The sequence below is a fragment of the Micromys minutus genome (genome assembly GCF_963924665.1).
Source record: "Micromys minutus genome assembly, chromosome: 2".
NCBI lineage: Eukaryota > Metazoa > Chordata > Mammalia > Rodentia > Muridae > Micromys > Micromys minutus.
Genome location: NC_137971.1, coordinates 7,638,601 through 7,652,142, shown reverse-complemented (window position 1 = coordinate 7,652,142; position 13,542 = coordinate 7,638,601).

Genomic DNA, 13,542 nt, shown 5'->3' with positions numbered 1-13,542 from the left:
GTTGGTCTGACCACTCCTAGCTGTGTTACTTCAAAAAGTTGTTTTGAGGCCAGACGTGGTGCACACGTCTTTAGTCCCAGCACTCAGGAGGCAGAGGCAGGTGGATCTCAGAGTTTGAAACCAGCCTGATCTATATAGTGAGTTCCAACCCAAGAAGGGCTTCAGAGTGAAACCTTCTGGTGAGACCCTATCTCAAAAAAGAAAGAAAAAAAGGTGGCAACCTCAGTTTTCTCTGATATAAAATGGGTATAATTTACTCTATCTCAGAGTTGTCCATGGATCAAACAAAGCAACAGCTCACACACACACACAAACACACACACATACTCATTCCTTAATTCTCATTCACATCCGGTTCCCTAACTTCTATTTTAGATTTGGCAAAGATAGCATTCCGTGTCAACAAATATTTATAGAGCTCTAATCTGCAGGGTTTAACTATTGAACGGGAGACGAGTCTCCAGATTGTAGTCTAAGGTCATCCCAAGGATGTGGTGTTGAAAGAGTAACAGCACACAGTCTGAAAAGAGCTATGAGGTGGTCCACAGGAGTGATGGAGAGAGAAGTCACTGCAGCAGAAGAGCAAAGCACCTGGCTGGAAATGAGCTGAAGTCCTGTGTTTGCTCTCAAGGCCTTCTCCTCCAGATTAAATCCACTGCCGTCAGATAGACAGCATCCCTCCCTGCTCCCAGGGGAAAACAGATGTGCCACTCTCAGTCCCATAGCTGTCCTTTCCTCTGGAGTGGTTTCAGAGACGTTAATATTTTCATCTGAGAAACAAGATTAAACTGTGTTCTGGTGAACCCTCACTTCCACTTTCTTCCTTTCTGCTAAAATCTTTCCTAGCCCCTATTGTCTTCTCTGTCCGAGTTTTGTCTTACTTTTAGCTGCCCTGAATTTCATATTGAAACTCTACTACTCAAGAATGTCTTAGGAAAAAATAGCTGCCAAACCTTTCCAATAACATTTAAGGCCACTATGGTCCCAGGGGGAAAAACTTCAATTGTCCACATTGTACAGGCCTCTTGGCCTGTTTCGCCCTCACTGTCTATGACAATAGACTCTTAGAGGTTTATAACTTTGTTTCATTTAGGTCTTGAAAAGCACCCAAACTAATGCAGCGGTCAATCATACAGCCTGGAGTCTGTGCATTTACACAGCTCTTTGTGTTAGAAAGATGCTGAAGTCCGAACATGTTTTGAGTAGCTTCTCTAGAGATGATTTGTCCACCTCTTATGTATCCAGGCCTTTGTGTTCTTCCACGTATATGATTTCTCTAGCTCCCTTCACGAGTCTCTCTTTCCACTCCACACTCCTCAAAGTTGAGATTGGTTTTTCTAACATGTAGATTGGACATGCTTCTCGCCCTCTTCAGACTTACATGGCTACAATCCATCACTAAACACAACAAATCACGCCTTGTTTGCTTACACAAGTGAGAGAAGATGCCTACCAAAAATAAGTAAATTAATTGAAAAATAAGAATAGACAGTAAATAAAACACGAAGCCCCACGAAACCAAGCTGTTATAGGCCACACTGGCTGATCTTTACAGACAACCTGGGTTCAGTTCCCAGAACCCACATGGCAGCTCATAACTTCCCTAGTTCCAGTTCTAGGGAGTCTAAACCCCTCTTCGGACCTCTCCAGACACTAGGCACACACGTGACACACTCTCATACGATCAGGCAAAACATTCATCCTAAAAATAAACAAATCTGTTTTGAAAAACCTTGGTTTTTAACCCCAGAAACTATTTTCTAAAGGTCTGCTTTTAAACATGTTGTCAGTTGGGTTCTGTACTGTGTTCCCTTTCCTGTCTAGTTTCATTGTTCAACCTTAGGGTTAAGATTCACCCATGTTTCTGAATGTAGTGATTGTCTATTCAGTCTCATCTCTGGGTGACGTTTCATTGTATCAACCCAGCTCTGCTGATCTCTTCGTTCTCCTTGTTTTCTGCTTCTGCTTTGGTGAATAGGGCTGTTATGAACATCCACATGAATGTAGCACATGTCCAAACTTATTCCAGAGGATTTCTGGGTGTCTGTGTCATCAAAGTCTTAAATTTAGTTTTCAAAATAAAAGGCATGATTTGAGATATAGCTGTGTCTGAGTTTCTCTATTAATCAAATTCCTAGGTATAGCAGTGGGTCTAAAAATAAATATATGTTTCAAAATAATAATGTGCATAAGTGAAATTTCAAAATTCCAGCCAAGCTACAACTTGCTATGAGAGTATTTATGATTTCAGTTAGTTATGGAGTCATATACACTCGAACACTTTTGTGATGTATTAAATATTGTCATAATTGATAGAAGGTCACATTTTAATTACAGAGGGTTTTATCTTGTTGCTGTCTTTGTTTGCTTCATTGTGGTTTTGGTTTTGTTTCTTTTAGTTTTTGAGACAATCTATCACTATGTAGCTTAGGATGGCCTCAAACTCACCAAGGTCAAGAGACCTTTCTTGGTCTTTTGAGTGTTAGGATTACACTCAGAGCCCCCACTCCCCTTTTTTGGATAGGGTCTTGCTATATAAAACAGGCTGGCCTCTGCTCATCCTTCTCCTTCCTTACTTAGCCTTCAAAGTGCTGGGGTTCTAGGCATATTCCTCCCTAGACAGAGGTTATTAAAAAATAATCATTTTCTCCCTCCTTCATCCAAGTTCAAGAAGTCCCATAATTCTCTCCATTTAAACTCCTTAAAAGCAGGGAATCTCATCGAAGCGAATTTTCTTACTTATCTTTCTATTGCTATGATAAAGTGGCATGACCAGGGCAACTCATAAAAGAAAAACGGTTTAATTTCGCTTACGTTTTAGATGGATAGAATCCGTGACAGTGGAGTGGAAGAACAGATGAGAGCTGTTGATGCACATCCATGAGGCGAGAGGAGAGGTTTCGAATCACAGGAGTCTTCTGAAACCTCAAAGTCTACCCCTAATGATACACCTCCTCCAACTGGCCCCGCCTTCCAATCTTTGCCAGATGGTTCCACCAACTGGGGACCAAATTTTCAAGTATAAGAGCCTGCGTGGGCCATTCTTATTCAAACCATCACAATACTAAAATTCAGAATTTGGCATAAAATATGATATGCAACCCCCCAACTCTGTGCAACAATTCATATGCATATGCTCAAAAACTTAGTGTGTGTATGTGTGTGTGCTTGTGTGCACAATTGTTCCTGTGTACACATGAGTACACAGATGCACATGTGTAGACATATGTGCATACATGGAGTCCAAAAGAGAGCCTTCCACGTTCCTCCAGTGCCATCCAGTCTTTACAGGAATCCTCCTGTCTGGGCCACTCTAGCACTGAGATTACAGGAATGCATCAGCACCATGCCTGGCTTTTTTACATCGGTGCTGAGGCTCGAACTCAGGTCTTCAAGCTTCTGCAGCAAGTGCTTCAGTGACTGAGCTTCACTCACTAAATAAATATTTTTGAATGACAAACTCATAAGTGACAGTAGTTTTATTGAGCTCATCATATGTGCCAAGTATCATCTTGGGTTTTTTATTGCATGTTTGTTTGTTTTATGACTTTCCTGGAACTCTCTATGTAGATCAAGCTGACCTGTAACTCAGATTTCTTTCCTTTTTTTTTTTTTTTTTTTGCGTGTGTGCTTGCTTGCTTGTTTTAGACAGGATCTAATCATCTCTGGCTAGCCTTGAACTCACAAATGTCTGCCCACCTCTATCTCCGAAGAGCTAGGAAAAAGTAGCCTAACTACTTTAAATAACTAATGCCAATGTCTTAAATCTTCTTTGCAACTGTTTATCACTGTTGGCTGTTTATTGAATCAGAGACTTGGGCAGGTTATGTAACTTGTCAAAATCTTATAGACAATAAGTGTTTGCCTAGAAATTCAAACACACACATTCCTGATTCCTTAACCTTTAGTAGGCTACTAACTTCCATGCCTTACTACTAACAGCTGGATGAAGTAATCAGTGTACACATGAAGGAACAAAGGAGTGAATTTAACAAACTGTATTCTACAACTAACAAAAACCAAAAATTCAAGAAGCAGGTGGCTGAAGTTAGTGACCCAGTATGATCATTGAAGGATGTTTCTTCATGTAAGGTTTCCCTTTTGGAAAAGGTTACCCCCAGGTACTCATTACCTGCTGCTCTTTAACCAGCTGAAAAAACATCTAGCACATGAGAGATGGCGCGCGTACCCAGTGTCAGGCTGGGATGGGTAACTCCTGGGTCACCGAGGATCCAGTGCTTAGCCTCAGGTGCCTACAGGCTCTTTGTAGGACATTATCTGATGCTCGATCTCTCCTCCAGCCAGGACAACACAAGAGTCATACTCCAGTCTTGACATTTTATTTCATTCCAGACTCGAAGGAAGCAGTGCAAAGGTAGGAAGGAGCCCTGGGGCTCAGGAATTCCAGATAAATCTCTTCTCCCGCAGGCTTGGATAGTGGGTTGTTTTTACAGAGGGCCAAACCAGACTGTTTTTCAGATCTGAGATTCTTCTTATTCAAGGAAATAGATTAAGTCTGTTCTCTTTAAAAAGGTTTTCTCAGGCCAGCAAGATGGCTCCACTGGTATGAGCTATTGCCTTTGCCAAGCTTGGCGACCTGACTTCCATCTCTGGAATCCACGTGGTGGAAAGAGAGTTCCCCAGCTCTCCCCAGTTGTCCTCTGAAATCCTTGCTCATGTTGCAGCACACACATGCGCCCCTCAGTTAATTAATTAATTAAACGTGGGGAAAAAATTAAAGGTATTCTTCAAGGAAAGTCTCCTAATATTTAAGAGACAATAAGATAACCAAATGTTTAAACATGTTTCTGAATTTAGTTATTCTCAAATTATCGCTTTAAAAAATTATACAAAGACTATTCACATTTAAACATATTTAAATATATAAATATTTAAAGTAGGGGTGGAAAAGGAAAGCTAGGCATGGTGATGCTTGCCTTTAATCCCAGCTCTTGGGAAGCAGAGGCAGGGGGATTTCTGTGAGTTCAAGGCTAGCCTGGCCAACACAGCAAGTTCCAAGACAGCCAGGAATAGGAAGAGGGACCCATCTAAAACAACAAAAACAACAACAACAACAACAATACACACACACATATGTATATATAAAGAAAATTAACATTACCATCACTTTCCAAATTACTTAGTTTCCAAAGCTTTTGTAAATATGTCCACCATACAGCTGAATCCATGTGTATGTATAACCTCATAAAAGCAGATCCAATCAGATAGGCAGATGCAGGATCCTCCTGTACCATTTTCTTTCTTGTCAATATGCCATGCACATTACATAGATCAAAACCATGCTTCATTAGTAGTGCGTGGCGTTCCCTTTGGTGAGTCCATTATGGTTGCTTTTTACTGTTCTCTGACTGAAAGCTTCATATTATTTCTTTATTTTGCTCTTGGAAACCACTAGGCAACAATCAGCCTTGTGACTGTCTTGTCAAAATGGTCATTGTGGTGGTTTGAGTAGGTATGGCCCCCTAGACTCATGTGTCTGAATGCTTGGCCCATGGGGAATGGTACTATTAGGTATGGCTGTGTTGGAGGAAGTCTGTCACTGCGAGGCTGGGCATGAGGTCTTCTACGTTCAAGCTATCCCCAGAGTGGCACAGTCTCCTGCTCCCTTCAGATCAAGATGTAGAAGTCTCATCTCCTCCAGCACCTTGCCTGTCTATGCCCTGCTGCTATGCATGCTTTCTGCCATGACAGTAATGGACTGAACCCCTAAACTGTAAGCCAGCACCAAATGAAATGCTTTCCTTTTTAAGAGTTGCTGTAGTCACGGTGTCTCTTCATAGCAATGAAACCCAGACTAAGACACTCATGTTAGGATTTCTGTATTATAGCTCCTTTTACATGAGTTCACTAGGTCAAAAAGCCCTGTTTTGATGGTCAGGAGTTATGGACACATTCCAGAGTGGCCATTTTGAAGCTTTGTTCTTGAGGACATTTTTCATAAAGTTTCAACCAGCTGAGATCCATAGTTCCTGAGTATTACACTCCCCACACTTACAAAATCCCCCTCAAAAAAATTTTTGCCATCTTTTCCCCTCAAGGGATATTTTAGCTTCTGCTTAAACTATCCTTTATTTCAGAAGGATATTAATTATTTGCAGGGAAAACTTAAAAAAAAAAAAACCTCTAATACCCCAAATAAAAGATGAACCAGCATTGCCACTACATATAATTTTTCCTTGGCCAGTGCACACACACACCTAACTTCACTAAGCTCAAGTCCAAGTTCCCATCAGACCTTTTTCAATTGCACAAACAAAAGTAGCCTGTGGGTTGAAAAGGAAGGGAAGACCAGAAAATGTATAGAAAGTCACTATGTTTAAGACTGGTGCAAGGGAAAGGTTGTTAAATTGCAGAAGATACTGCTGAAGCAAGAACCTGAAACATCTGTGTGGTGACACAGCCCTTTGGAGGCAGAGACAGGCAGATCTCTGTGAGTTTGAAGTCAGCCTGGTCTATATAGTGAGTTCCAGACCAGCCAGAACTACATAGTGAGACCCTGACTTAATAAAACAAAATAAAATATCCGAAACCATGCCATACATTTCAAGCTTCCTAAACACTGACTTTGTGGAATGCTAAGAAAAAGAATCTTCTTCATACATCTATCAAGCACCCTTATGTCAAGAAACTTTTATAGAAATTATTTCTAATCTTCCCAATAAAATTTCTACGTGGTTTGCAATATCCCTACTGGACAGACAAGGAGATAGACTCAGAAATCTCACGAGATTCACTCAAGGTTTTACAGCCAATGAAGTGCTTGAGTTGACTCAAGTTCACCTGATTTTCTTTCCTGTAGCTGCATTGTCTGTTTTTCCACCCAAGTAATTGACTCAGACCTTCATGCAAATGGCTACGCTGACTGATGTGGAGCTTGGCTCAACCATGGGGGCATACTGAGATAAGTGGGGTCCCCCCCCCCCCCCCCCCCCGTGAAAAAGCGGTTAACAGGTCACCTGTCAAAGCACATTGTAAATGAGGTGTTAAGAATGTAGCACAGTTGGTAGAGCACTTGCCTGGCATGCAGAAAGGCCTGGGCTCTATTCTCAGCACATCATAAAACTAGATATGGTGGTGCATGTAATCCCAGAGCTTGGGAAGTGGATCAGAAGTTCAAGATCATCCTCAACTATCTTGGAGTTAGAGACCAATCTGGTTTTCATGAGATCTTATGTAAGAGAGAGAGAGAGAGAGAGAGAGAGAGAGAGAGAGAGAGAGAGAGAGAGAGAGAGGACAAAAGAAAAAGCCAAAAAAACAAACTGTCAAAAGACTAAAAACAGGGCAAGTTAAGAAATGAATATTATAGATGAAATTCTGCAGTTGATACTGGATCAATAAACTTTCAGACCCTCTTCCTTCTGTACTCGTTTTACACAGAAAGAGAGACATACAGAGTAATGAAGAGATGTTCTCCGGCCCACAGCTAACTGGCACAGAACATGGTGACTCTCCTACTTACCTGGCCACCAGCTGACCCAGGCCTCCAAATTTATAAGCACATTTTGACATAAACAAAACCACAGATCTGTATGCATACATAACGATGAAAATGCTGATTCCCATGTTAGTTTATTTGTAACTGGCTGTCCTGGGCTGTATGCTTTTTTTCTGCTCCTGACTTTCACAGAAATAAAGGCCTAAGAAAGGATCTAAGACATCTTGTAACATCCTACCTTTTCAGTGTCTGGATTTCAATTCATCACGAAAGTCTTGATAAGCTTAAGGCTGCAGCATAAGAAAAGCGGAGAGCTGGAAAAGTCCCAGGAAATACATAAAAAGAAAAAAAAAGAGCCAAGCCCAACCAAAGGCATACCCTGTAAGAATTCTGCTGGTCTTCTGAGGAGCACTCTTGGACGGAACAATTCCCCCAGCCCCTTGAGAAGAAGACGAGACTAAGAAGATCTTTAAGAAAACCTGACCCTCTGGTTGGAGGGGTGAAGGCTGAATGGACAGGGTTAGCAGACACCCTTAATCCCAACACTCAGGAGATAGAGGCAGGCAGATCTCTGTGAGTTTGAGGCCAGCCTGGTCTACAGAGCAAGTTCTAGGGCAGCCAGAGCTACATAAAGAAGCCCTGTCTCAAAATACCAAAAAGAAAGAAAGGAGGGAGGGAGGAAGGGAAGGAGGGAGGGAGGGAGGAAGGGAAGAAGGGAGGGAAGGAGGGAGGGAGGGAGGAAGGGAAGGAGGGAGGGAGGAAGGGAGGGAGGAAGAAAGTAAAAAAATCACCACGGGGTTGCAGCATGCTGTGCCATGGAAAGACTTCAAGGAAACTGGCTCAGAAGAGCCATCCTTTGGCTGAAGTGGCCCTGTGTGTTTGAAAGTAGGTGGCTTGCTGTAGACACCCCCCCTTCCTTATTCCGTCCTAAGTACACTCCATATGAGAGGTCCTCTGGTCTCAGAGTTACCTTCCTGAAAGAGAAATTAAACCACCTCTCAGAAAAAAAAAGGACCCACTCCTCATCCCCAGATCTCTGTAACAAGAGATAAATTTGATTTGAAAACTGAGGGCCTTGTTCTTGAGTCTGGAGGCTGGAGTTAGATTAGATACTGTAACTGAGTGTAAACCCCGGGTGAGTACATTGTAACTTAGGGTAAAACCCCGGTGCATACATTGCTATAAAGGCTGAGGTAAGAACCTTGCAGTTCAGTTAACAATTAACATCCAAGCAATCTGAACCCCAGAGAGTCCACTCCATTGACTACCTAGTTCAGGGAGATTTTCTTTTTTTAATGTAGCTTTAAACAGGCAAAGAGAACCTCAAGGATAGGTAATGGAAAGGCTCAGTTCTGACTCAATGGCCAAGCTGTGTTTAAAAAGTGGAATAAAAGGGGTTGAGGTTCAGAACTCTGGGGCCACCGTGTTGCAGGGATTCAAAATCCAACATCTGCTACTCCCTGGCTCTTTGATCTCAGGCAAATTGCTCATTCCCACCCTCACCCGAATCCCCCGACCCCGTTCCATTGTTTCTAAGTAGGCATAATTGGGTAGTCTGATAGAAAGCTAAGGGTTAAATGGGTAATAAAATAAGAAGCCTACAATAGTTCCCAGACAAGACAAATCCCCAGCAAAGGTTAGTAAAAGCACTCCATGTTTTAAAGATAAGGGTGACAAGCTCCTGCTGCTCGAATCTGAAATGAGACAACTGGGCATACAGAATCATCTGGTTTCATATCTGGATGTTATTGTTCTGTTTGCTTTTTTCGCAAATAGCAACCACTCCTAAAAACACAGAAGGAGAAGTTCATTAGAGTGGCTTTAACAGCCGACCTCTGCAAATGCTGCAAGCAATCTGCGAGTGATCAGCTTTCATTTTTATTACTCCTGTTAAACTGTAACACGCCTGTTATCTCTCCCTGGGTGTGGTTTACACTCAGAATGCTGCTGGCTTTGCTTGGCATCCTATTTCAGCTAACACGAAGAGTGAGATGGTGAGAAACTTGCCTCGTTCTCTTGTTACTAATTTCTTGCAGTTATTAATTTCTTAGAGTCTCCAAGTTACGGGTCCTTAAGAAATATAGGGGGGAGGTCATCAAATGAAGAGACTTTAACCAAATAATTAAAAGGGCAGGATGTTTTATTTTCCCTTGAGGGCCACTGAAGGAAATGAGAGCTAAAGTTTACATTACAAGTTCTCAGGCTCACAACTTGATGTCTTAGGTTATGCCCTGCTTTGGACGAGCCTGTCCCTGAATGTATAACCCAAAGGTAGACACTCTAGTTAAGACAGCTGCATAGAAACTGTTAAGTGCTGAGTTTCCAGGGAGGTTTCTATCTGATGTGTAAACACAGGGCAATTGTGAAATGGGATCCAAGGACTAAACCCCAGCCCTTCTTTTCCTTCCTTCTTGAGTGGTGTGACTGTTGTCAGTCTATAGAGCTGTGGGATGTCAGTCCACAGGGCCTTTTCCAGCTCTGCTCTCGGACATTTACACTTGGGTGAAACTCAGGGTGTGGCGGCTCCCCGGAAAGACTTGTTGTGAAATCTCTGTCTCTAATGGCAAATTGCAAGATTTACATCACTGGGTGATAGCTTATAGGACAAGCAAGTGAGACCACTTTGCATAAGTAAGACAGGAATTTACTGCAAGAGTAAGACTCTGCTTATCCTGTGGAAAACACTGCATAAGCTGCCCTGGGGAGGACAGGGTGCCAGGTAGGTTCTGGGAGATCTTTGAAGTCTTATCTAATCACATTCTCTTCAGGGACCTCCCCTGAGCGGGATTCTGATCTTAAGCCTTTGTATCACTCGCCTCCCGGTTCACACGCCAGGGAGAGAGCATCTGCTTGGTCCAAGCTTAGGACCCATCACAGAAAAGGGCAGGGTTGGGGCACTCAAGAAAGGAATGGATATCATGCAAACAACAATGCATTGGCTGCAGCCACCAAGGGAATTTCATGGATCCCTATACACCCCTATATACGAGGTCATTTTAGGTGTTCCAGCACCTAGGCAACCAATTTCCTTCGTATGTCAGCCCCTTCGAAATGACCCTATTCTGGTCTCCAGGGACCTCATATAAGTCAAATAAAATAGAATAAATTTCAGGATTCTTTCACTGGTTGTTTTTCTTCTCAATAGCCAAGAGATTATGTTGTAACTGCATATATATGTATGTGTGTGTGATATATATATGTATGTATATATGTATATATATGTGTGTATGTATAGGTTGGCCTTGAACTCATGATATTTCCACCTCAAGGGCTCAGAATTAGGGCTAAAGGTATCACTAAGAATTCAAGTATTTTTGGGATGCCACTGAAATGTGGTTTCTGAGGTAAACATTTGTGGACACCGCCATAGCTAAACTGCTTGGCTAGCTTGCAGTTCTCGGCCACACAAAGTGCTGGTCCTACAATTTTCTAAGTGCAGCCCCAGACTCATAAAAACAGAGTTTTGTAGGGCTGGGTTAAGGTGAGGACTGTTTTTAAATATTAAGTAAGCTGACCAGATTTTGCTGTCACTTAGCTTTGAGAACTACTGACCCAGATTAAAAGGAATTTCCAAGTGTTTGCTGAGCTTCTTTCAGTGGTGTCGACTCAAAGGCTACAAGGAACACGACAAACTAAGTGCCTGCTCGTCTAAGACTTAAGGGGAGGAAATGACTTATAAATAGTGTTTTAAAAGGCAACAAGATAATTATAGGATGGAATAAGTTCTCAGGAAGAAGAAAAGAACATTCCCAATCCTAAGAGAGTGTTCACTTTGGCTTGTCAAACCGCTGACTCTTGTCTTGTCTGTTCCAGATATCGGTACCACTGTTTCTGGAAGGTACTCAGGCCAAAGTCCTGGAGTCTCAATCTCTCATTCCTCTCACCCACCCATACATGACATCGCATGACCCATACAAGTCATGTGAGCTCTGCCTCCAGCAGCAATGCCAGAGCATCTATCCACCTCTGCTCTTAACCACAGCGACCTCAGCGACCAGACCCCAGGTCCTCTCGTGCTTGTGATGCTAACTGCTTTCTAACTGGCTTTAAAATGTCCAGCCAGTTATCTATGTATCCTTTGTCCTCTGTACAGCAGCCAAACTGAGATTTCAAGTAGAAATGAGACTCTTCCTTGGCCTGAAGCCTTCTGGGGTCAAGTAGGCCCCTCATGGGATCTATCAAGTATACATGATCCAGCCCCTGAACACCCTCATGGCAGCAGCCTCCCTCCCCTTCGTCACAGAGCTTGGCCACCCCACCCTTCCCTTCTTCCTCTAGCACACCAAGCTGACCCAGCTTGATGAACTCTGAACTCTTGTCCCTCCAGCTTCCTGTCCACGGACCATTTGGGTCTCATCTCACACTAACAAGAGTAGAGCCCGCCCACCACATTCACCATCCAGAAGTGCGCTTCACCCCATCATGTCTGACCAGTACGGCTCCTCCCCTTTAACATAATTTCTACTCTGACATCTGTGCCTTCTCACCACCATACAAATGTTACAGTGAAGAGATCTTTATTTTGCTCACTGCTCTGTCCCCAGGACCAGAAAAGGAGCTGGCACGTCATAGCAAGTCAGCCTGTTCTGTCACCCTGGGGAGTGGAGATACTGGAGTAGATTAACAGAAAGTCCTGGAGATGGGTCATTTAGGTTGTCAGTAAAGGAAACCTCTTTGGAATTATATGGTTAATGCTTCTGGGCCTTTTGGCTAAGATCAAGGGCAGGGATATGGGTTATAGAATACATAAATTCCCACTTCTCTCTTTGCTAAGTCAACACTCCACGGACAAACATTTCTTGTTGTTTTACAGGCCTACCTCCTTCCCCTCTCTTTTCCTGTCCCTCTTCAGGGCAGAGACCTGACTCGAGCATTCCCCATGCATACATTCCAGAGCATAATTCTGGGGGGACCTGACCTACAGAGTACATGCACCCCTGTGCTCTACTTTCTCCACCATCAAAAGACCATTATTGAACCAGACATTTACATTTTAGTGAAAATTTAGGTCAGGGTATTGCTGCTCCCAGGCAGGACTTGTCTCAAAAACTTTCTAGTTGTAGATTGCAAATGTTCATATCACCCTGGTTACTCTTCCTACGCAGAGACCCCTTCCTGCTTTCTCTAGCTCAACTGATCCCCCTCTGCACTCAGGGGTTGACCTGTGAATGCAAGTTCTCTACCACTGAACTATTTTGTTCACCCCTTCAAGGTATTTTATTTGGGGACAGAATCTCACAATGTTGTGCAGGATGGCCTTGGCTCACACTGTACTTCAGGATGGCCTTGAACTTGTCAACCTCTTGTCTCAGCCTCTAAAGTAGATAAGGTGACAGTCCTGTGCCACCGGGCCCAGATCCTTTCTCTTTGCTTCCATTTGTGTATTTCATGACTCGTGTGTATGTGTGTGTGCTGGGGATGTTATTTACCTTCTTTGGGCCTTGGTTTTCTCGTGCAAACAAGAGGATTCATGATACCGACAATGCAGAATTGCTGTGTGACTAAACACACTCAGAACTCCCAGTGCTCACTACAGAGCAGCACATTCATGATGCACTGGCCGTGACAGTTATTTGTCTTGTTATTAATAAAACTATAGCTGGATCATAATAATTATTAATAGAAAATATTGCCCGTAACATGGCAACACTTTACTACATGTTTATCGTTTGCTAGAAGTTTCACGTTTATTATCTCAGATGGGGTGATTTTGCAATCTAGTTACTTCATACACTTATGTTTTATTTCCCAACCAGACAGGCTGTATATGCCAGATGAATCTATTGCTCATAACAAGGGCTCAAGAACTATTTGTAATTATGTGTAAAGGCTCTGAGGTTCAGAGATTTGAATTATGTCAGAGCATTAGCTGATTTAAAACACCAGATCAGTTGCTATGCAAGTTTTGTTTAAAAGCATGGGTTGGTTATACTTGGTGCTAAAGTACTGTGCTGGTTCAAGCCCTGCCTTCCACTCATTCAAAACATGTGTGTGAGCACCCACCGTGTGGTAAGCTATGCTACAGGTAACTAGTACATCTTCTAAAGAGGAAATTCAGGGCTCTGCAGGCAAAGCCCAGTGGTAAA